Raw genomic sequence first — 9,618 nt, forward strand, 5'->3', positions numbered from 1 at the left:
CAAAACAACTTCTTTTCACCACCATATCTGAATGGAAAACGTGAAACATCCAACAGCTAACCACCGTGAGTCAAATCGCGACTTCGACACACATCAACGTTCGAAACCCACAGGAGAGATTTAAAAAAGAAGAAGCATATTCCTACAAGCGATATTTAATGACGACAATGGAGGCGACTTCGCAACCTCTACAACGACAACATTGGAAGAGGCCCGCACTACGGAGAAGGCTCGTTCAACGGCGGACCGGTGGTGGACACTACAAAATGCACTCCTTGAGTTTTGTTCTCATAATGCCATGTCATGTGTTGTGTTGTTTCCATTGAAGCAAACATTCTTTGTAATCTTGGAATTATAGACAAGTAAAACATAGATTTCAATGGAATTGGTTTTTTTTGCCTTCTTCCTGCATGGATTGTGTGATATCGAGCTTGTCCACAAAATTTGCATTCAAGTAAGGATGCATCATTTTTGCCATTATCGTTGTCATAAAAAAGCATACACCCATTAACACAACAATCAATCTTCTTAGACTCTAATCCTAACTTTGAAACTAATCTCTTGGCTTCATAATAATTCTTTGGCAAAGAATTATTTGGTGGTGTTAGATCTAAATAGATTTTTGCCATATTGTCTAATGCTTGGTTGGGAATGTTCCAATTAGATTTGCAAGCCAATAGTCTAACGCATACTGATAGTTTCGACTCTGTTACCCCTTCAAATACAGGTTGATTTGCCTCTGCCAATAAATTGTAAAACCTCTGAGTGGCTTCGTTTGGAGACTCTTCTAAACGGCTATTGTCTTGTTCTTCAAATGAAGGATGTCGATTAAGAGCATCATTCACCATTTCTTGCATATACATAAATTGATCCATCTCAGAGGTGTGTGCAACAGTACTTGAACTATGAAGGCAATTTTCTTGTGCAGTCAAATCAACAGAGGCCATTTCTTCACCATGAAATGTCCAAATCTTGTAATTTGGCATGAATCCTTTTTGGTATAGATGAACTTTAACCACCTCGTCTTTTAAAATTTTAGTGCATTGGCACTTTAAGCATGGACATCTAATCCCTCCATCAAGAGCATAATATTTATATTGTCGAGCCGTCCAAACAAAGTCTTCAACTCCTATGATAAAATCTTCCTTTAAACCTCTTCTTCTAGGATAACAACGGTCATACATCCAACCACGATGGATGGGAACTTCGGCCATGTCCTGGGACAAGCCAAAGGAGGAAAATGTTATGTTACACTATGCTAGTGCAACAAAGTACAATTATCAAACATGAGACTTAAGTAATAAACCTATTACTACTTAAGCTCATGCATGTAGAAGGCAAAGATAGAGGGTGCACGAATAATTTCTTCATTTTAGCACACCTCTAGTTAACTTGATTTCAAATTTTGCACCAATTTTATAGTATTATTTTAGTCCAATAGCAATTCACATATACAATTGGATGAGAAATTCGACCATGTCCTAGGACAAATCAAAGGAGGAAAATGTTATGTTACACTGCATAAGTGCAACAAAGGACAATTATCAAACATTAGACTTAAGTAATAAACCTATTACTACTTAAGCCCATGCATGTAGAAGGCATTTGATTTGAAGGTAGTATACTTGATTTCAAGGTAGCAATTAAATAAAGCAATTAGTATTTGTTGTAATCATACTTCAATCATATATATTCAAACAACAAGAAAAAATTTACAATGAAAGCTACATACCAAAAACACCAGAGAAGGGTTGAGGAATTAGAAAAGAAGATAGTCAATGTACCTGCAAAAGAAGAAGCCATTTAGAAAGTTGACTAAACTTTGACTTTTTTATTTGAACCTTAAATACAAGTGTAAACTGATGGAGAATGTTTAGGATGCTTCAATACACGTATTATAATTAACAGAAGAAAGGTGGAGAAAACATCACAACTCAGAATTAACAAGGTAATTCGAGTTTGCCTAGTCAAAACCAAGAAAAGAACTAGAAATTGGCAAAAATGAGCTAAGGCTACCAAATTAGTAAGGGAATTGATAAGCAATGATGCAAACACAATCTAATTTGTATAAGAATGATGAAAACTTAGGCCAAAGTGAGGAATAAGATGGCACACGAAAATTCATATGTGGAGGCAATTTTATGCATAAGTAGTCTACCACTCACAACTTGATTAATGCTTTTCTCATTGATATAGAGTTACTAACTTTGTGGCTTAGTTTGATGTAGAAACAGTGATCCCATGGCAGAAAATGCAGCTGAAATAGTGGCCTAAACAAGCACTAAATTGGATGAAAAGTTGCTAAGTTGACTAAGAGTTGACTTTTTGCATTTTTGCTCTAATATGATAACTATGAAAACTGGTAAAAACAGCACCAAGAACCTACTCAACAAGCTTAAAATGACAAAAGGAACCTAAGAAATAACTCAAAACTGAAATTCTACATAAAACTCAAAGTTTCACTAACTAAAACCTCTGAAAAAACTCTAAAACTAGGCTAAAAACTATGGTTATGCTAAATCATGGGTAGAAGTGGATAGAAACTACCTAGACAAGTTTAAAATGACTTAAGAAAACTTAATCCTAACACACAAACTGCCTCCGAACAGATTTACACAAAATCACTACCTAAAACCAAGACTAGTCTACTAAATTAAGTATTTTCTATGTGCATGTACTACCCTAACCTATGCAACTTTAATCTAACTATCCACACAAGTTTCTAATGCCAAAATATGACTACAAAACAGCTCACACGACTAAAAATAACAACAACTCGAAATTTAAGTCCTTAAGACCTAAAACTACCACTAAACTATGCTAAAATTGTGAAAATTAAGAAATTAAGTACACTAGTGCATATAACTCGTATAAATGTGAACATATCAGCATTGGTTTGTGAGTTGTGAAAATGGACATGGTTGTTTTGTTGGGAAAACAAAAGGGTGAAGGTGAGTAAGAGTGATTATGGATAAGAGAGAATGGGTGGGGCCACCATTAAAAGTTCCATATAAACATAAGAAATGACAATCCTATATACGACTAAAATCAAATTTGGAAACTGCATAGGTTGTTTTCTGCAGCAAATTATTATGAGTTTGTGCAAAAAAACCCAAACACAAAACACTAGAAAGTAATCTTTTTGTCATCATCAACCACATGCCATGATAAGAGTTAAACATGATTAGGCTAATGCACCAATAATGAAAACAAGCCAAAGTTGGCGTTTCCAAGTCAAGTACAAATAATTATCATAAAATTAAGCTTCTAATCACAACAACATGCTCTATCACATTCAATTCAATTCAGATGCTTCAAATCACAACAGCAACATGCTCAATCACATTCGATTTAATTCAGAGATGGTTCAAATCACATTCAATTCATATGCATATCACATTCAATTCACATCACACTCAATTCAGATTCAATTCAGATGCAAGCAGTGGCAAGAAAAATTAATGGAACACGGGTACCTCCACGATGGCCCAACAACACCAAACCCCTACGGTGAGAGCGCCTCGACGGCCGGAGTGTCTCAACGATCGGAGTAGCTCCAAACACAGCACCCTCCTTCCACAGAAACCCCTTCTTCGCAGAAATCCCCCACTCACGCGAAAGTCCAATTCGCAATGGGAGGACGCACGCGACAACATTACCGGAAGGAGGCCGTCACGACGCCGATTGCGAGTGGCACGACAGCGGAAGTCGCAGCAGCAACGGGTGGCGACAATGGCAGCGACTATAGTGATGCCCTATGCGGAGAAGAACTGCGTTTTGAAATTGGGGAGGCCCGCGATAGTGTTACTGGAAGGAGGTCGGAACGGCAGCGATTGGGTATGGCGTGGCAGCGACAGTGGCAGCAGCAAGGGGCCACAACAAGGGCAGGAACAGGGGCGGGAACGGGGGCGACGATTTTAGTTTGGAGAAGAAATGGTGAAGTGGTGAGTTTCGCAATGGGGAGAAATGGATTTTTTTTAAGTTTAATCTGTGAACTTATCGACGGATCAATCTGTCGGCCACCTGTCGGTAATTGTCTCCTCACCTTACCGACGGATAAATCCGTCGCCAAATCTCCCCTGTGGTTTTACCGACGGATATTTCCGTCGTCATATGTTTGTTGTGTTATTACCGATGGATATTTCTGTCGGTATTTTTCCCACTCTAGATCTGTTGCTAAATCCGTCGGTAAATCATAGTTACCGACGGCTATTTATCCGTCGGTATTGGTTCGTCGGTAATTAGCATATTTCTTGTAGTGGGAGAGGCGAAATTGTAGCTACGTGGAAGAAGGAACCTTTGCATTTTCCAACAATGGCATTCGAAAATGGAAGAAAGAAAAATGAACGTTACTCTACACGAAGAAGACGAACATTGATGCGATTTCTTTTAAACCCTAAGAAGGCTTATTGCCTCGATTGATTTTAAACTGAGGCATAAACATCTATCTGCTTCGGTTAGATGTGACCTGGGGCATATTCCACTCGAAAAGCAATCAAATATGCCTCGATTAAAATAGACCTAAGGCATAAACATCTATCTGTCTCGATTAGATGTGACTCGAGACATAAAAGTCAACCACCAATTTAAAAATATCAATGCAGTGAAAAAAATAAAAATTTTGGGGGGTTTATGCCTCAGTTCTAAGTACAACCGAGGCATAAAAATTCGAAAAAATTATAAAAGTGCCACCGCATTTTTATATACCTTGATTGCAGGTGAACCGAGGCATATAGAGCATTGTAAAAAATCCATTATGCATTAGTGAATGATTGAGATGACATGTGGAGATTATTGGTAAAAGAGTTTAAAGGGAAACTCTTGGTGATGGTGGTTAGTGCATACCTTGATATAAGAGATGTCTAGATAAAGGAAGGTATCCTGAACTCTAATAATCGTTCACACTCACATAGAGCAAAATGATTTATGTGGTGAGAGTGGTAGGAGGTCCTAGTCTTGGGACATATTGGGCCTAAGACATTAGAGGATTAACCATGTGTGTGATTGGGTGATAACCCCTTGCGTCTAGACTCTGTAGAGTTTAGAAACCAGGACAAGTGCATACTTCCTTTAGAATTCTATATCAAGAGTATGATACGGATAATCGGGTCAAAGAGTCCTGTATTTGTTTGCCTTCACATGATTTGGGTGTTTACTGCTTTATATGATTTTAATCTGATTTAGCTTTTATTTGCCCTGTAACATGATTAAAAAAAATTTTACTCTAGCTTACCTTGTTTGTTTGGTGTATGCCTTTTGTTTTTCCCTTTTGCGATGATCATCAATTAGATGGTATGAGCAAATGCAGAAACCCCTGGCGGTCATCAGGATGATGGGAGTGCTACGATTTAGATGAATCATGCTTTGGTGTTGGCTCATTACTGAGCCCCTTTTTGGAAGAACAATAATTGTTTTAATTCTCTGCTCTTTGGGCAGTTCTTTTGCGTACTATTAACTTTTATGTTCTGTTAGTGGCCATTGTTTTGTGCCTTAACTTTCATTCCAAGTATATTTTGGATAATTGTAATAGTTAGTACGTGTATGCTTCATGTCGTGTGCTCTTTTATATTATAATCATGTGATGTTCCTCCATCAGTTGTAGGAGAATATGATTGGTGCTCTAGTGTACAATCCTCACCCCCAACCTCCACCCCCTGAATGGAGCTTGGAGGATTTCTTGAAACATCAGCCGACCAAGTTTGATGGCAAGATAAGTCCCAATCAGGTGGACCAATGGATGAAAGATATGGAGTGCATCTTTGATTCCAAGAGGTGCTTGGATGAGAGCAAACTTGCTTTTCACTGTCTACACTCACAAGGGAGGCTAAGCATTGTGGGCCAACATGAGGTTGGTCATGGAAGAGAAACATGAACAGATCCCCTGTGAGGCCTTCAAAAGGAAGTTTTTGTCTGAATACTTTCCTGATAGCGTGAGATACGCTAAGGAAGTAGAGTTCCTTCAATTGACCTAGGGAGACAAGTCGGTGGCTGAGTATGCTGAGAGGTTCAAGCATTTGGGGCGCTTCTACACCATGCCACTAGATGAGGAGTGGCGATGCAAGAATTTTGAGAATGGCCTTCGAGGAGACATCAGATTGATGGTGGCACCACTCTCCATCAAGGACTTCACAGCTTTGGTGGAGAGAGCTCGTGTTATGGAGCAGATGAAGGCTGAGGTGGAGGCTCAACAAAGTCAACAGTAGCAGAAGGTCAGTGGATCGTCTAGGTCCAGACCTAGAGTAGACATTACAAAAAAAATAGATATTACCGATGACCGAGATCCGTCGATAACAACAAATATCCATCGGTAATCTAATTTTTTTATGGATTTTCGATGGGCTGAAATCCGTCGATAAAAGGGTCGTAGCTAATATTTACCGACAGATAATGTCTTTCGTTAATTACCGACAGCATTATCCGTCGGTAATTTCCAACAGCATGATTCAATAATTTTTGACGAAAGGATCCGCCAATAATTTCCGATGGCAGAATCCGTCGGTAAATACATGAGATTGGCGCAGCATTTTCCGATGCATTGTCGACGGAATAATCCGTCAGTAATTTCAAAACCATTTTCCAGTGCATTTTGTATTTGCACAGTCCACAAAATTTATCAAACCTGCAATCTCATAAATACAATCAGACCTGCCAATCTTATAATTATCCCTAGCCAATTCAAACAGGTATCTTATACATACATCACCCATGCATAAATATTCTAAGATTCTGCATATAAAAGTGAAATAAAGATAAACATCTATCAATCACAATCTCATAGGTTATGTTTAACTAATGTAAAAGTATACATAAGTAACAAACTCAATATAGAAAAAAGTCCTAATACTCTACATAATCATTTGAATGATTTTCTTCTATAGGGTCTTCTTGTTGCTCAGTCTGTGGCTGGACTACGGTGGACTGGACCGGAGTGGGTTGGACTGCAGTCAGTTGTTGCTAGGGTGGTGTTGGGCTGGACTATTGTTGTTGAAGACGAGTGTGGGCATCAACAGGTAGAAAGGCCATGACTAGATTTTGGAAGCTTTGAAACTGACTTCTCAAATTTTCATAAGCCTGGTCATGTTCTTCTAGTCGTTGCGTGAGTCAGTTTCACGGCCTCCTCAACATTGTTGGAAAAAGATGCTTGTTGTTTGTGGATATCTCTTCCAACATTGTAACCTTTGCCAAGTTCTCTAGTGCCATAAAGTCTTCCTTTATTTTTTCCGCCGACAACGTCAACCCAACATTGTGTCCTAATGATGTCTTCCTTATTAGCATCGTCATTATGCTCTAATGCAACAACACATGACCCTTACTCAAATCTGACCTATGAGAGTCTAGTTGAAAATTCTTCCACTAACTCATGTGGGGGTAGTGTTTCAATAACACAGAACCAATTTCTATATCTCAATATATAAGTATATTGTAATTATTACATCCTCAATAAACCTATATGTAGATTAGATCATTGCATCTGCATTCTTCTTTTTCTTTTTCACCCTTTGGGTCAAAGGTTTAGATCACATATCAATTAGCCACAACCCTTTTCATACAAAAATATGTGTAAAATATGGACTTTTACATTGGTTAGTTAAAATGAAGTCTACCTAAACAATTATTAAAGATTGGTGATGATAATTATCATAAAATTAAGCTTCAAATCAACACCAACATGTTTTATCATTCAATTCAGATGCACTACAGTAGGAAGAAAAATTAAAGGAAAATGGGTGTTACCTTCACGACAGCCCAACAACACCAAAGCCAGTAGGTTCCCCCCACGGTCAGACCGCCTTGATGGCCAAAGCGCCTCAATGGTCGGTGCAACACCAAACAGAGCATCCTCCTTCCACAACAACCCCTTCTACGCAAAAATCCCCACTCACGCGGAAGCCCAATTCGAATTCCTCTCGCCACAAAAATGGAAGCAACTATCAGAAAAAAAATGATTGGTAAGGATGAATTAAAAGGTTAGATGATTGCTCGAACAACAAAACCCCTTACCTTGCTTCTCTTTCGATGTCAGAGCAGATCCGGGAAGTCAAACTCAAGCTAGCGAAAACGTTACCGAAAGGAGGTCGTCACAGTGGTGATTGGGAATGGCACGACAACGGTAGTAGCAACAGCAATGGGTAGCAATAGTAGAGACAACTTCAGTGATGTGTTTAGAGGAGAAAAATTGAGTTTTGCAATGGGGAGAGGGCAACGACAACGTTACTGGAAGAAGGCCGTTACGGCGATGATTGGGAGTCACATGACGGCGATTTGGAGTGGCAGCAATGGCGCCAACAGTAGCGACGCGATTTCAGCTATGCGTTTGGAGGAGACAAACTGAGTTTTACAATATGGGGGAATGGGTTTCATCTGATTATTTTAAGTTTAATCCGCGAACTTATCGACGGATTAATCCGTTGGTAAACTGTAGCCAAATGTCCCTTGTGGTATTACCGACCGATAAATCCATTGCCAAATGTCTCTTGTGTTATTATCGATAGAAATATCGGTCGGTATTTTCCCACTTGAGATCCGTCACTAAATCCATTGGTAAATTATACTTACCAACGAATAAATATCTGTCGGTAATTAGCAGATTTCTTGTAGTGAGAGGAGAGGAAAAACCCTATGCCACTACAACAAAATAGGTAATTTGCGAGGGAAATTAGCGAGGGAAAGTATTTCTTACTAATTTCTCGCTATTTAGCGAGGGATTAGTGACAAAAAATTTTGTAGCTAATTTGTGAGGGAAATTAATGAGGGAAAATATTTCTCACTATTTAGCAAGGGATCAGCGACCAAAAAAAGTTTTGTAGCTAATTTACGAGGAAAATTAGCAAGAGAAAATATTTCTCACTAATGTCTCGCTATTTAGCGAGGGATTAGTGACAACAAGGTTTCGTAGCTAATTTGCGAGATAAATTAGCTAGGAAAAATACCTCTCACTATTTAGCGGGGGATTAGTGACAAAAAATTACCATAGTTAATTTGCGAGGAAAATTAGCTAGGAAAAATATCTTTCACTTTTTAGTGAAGGACTAGCGACAAAAATAAATTGTAGCAAATTTAAAACTAATTTACTATGTTTTGAAAGAGGTAAATCATTTTATGATTATTCTCTCATTAAAATTCAAGTTTATTTAATTATGAAATTTTTTTCCACAAATCCATGACAAAAGAATAAAATTTGTGTTAATAAGTAAATAATATTCAAAGTATTCTCGCTCTAATGAAATTAAAAAATAAAACTATAGATGTATTATGCAAATTTCATAAGCTATGAATATTTTAACAAATTGTTAAAAATATGTTTTATTATTATATAAATTAATAATTTTATTATATCTTTATATGTTAATTTAATTTAAATAAAAATATTAATTAATTTATATTGTTACATACTATTAGAAATATCTAATTAGTTTCAATTAATAATTAATTTTTTATAAATAATTATTAATATTAGTATGCAATTTTTTTATATTTACATAAATTAAGTTTTTCATAAATAATTATCGATATTAATTTATAACTTTTTAATATCTATATAAAGAAAATAATTACATAAATACTTACTTATAAAAAAAATAACATTGAATATTACATAAATAATATTAGAAGTGATTT

This window comes from Vigna unguiculata, chromosome 7 (genome assembly GCF_037176805.1).
Source record: "Vigna unguiculata cultivar grain cowpea cultivar isolate G323 ecotype 2 chromosome 7, ASM3717680v1, whole genome shotgun sequence".
In the NCBI taxonomy this organism is placed as follows: domain Eukaryota; kingdom Viridiplantae; phylum Streptophyta; class Magnoliopsida; order Fabales; family Fabaceae; genus Vigna; species Vigna unguiculata.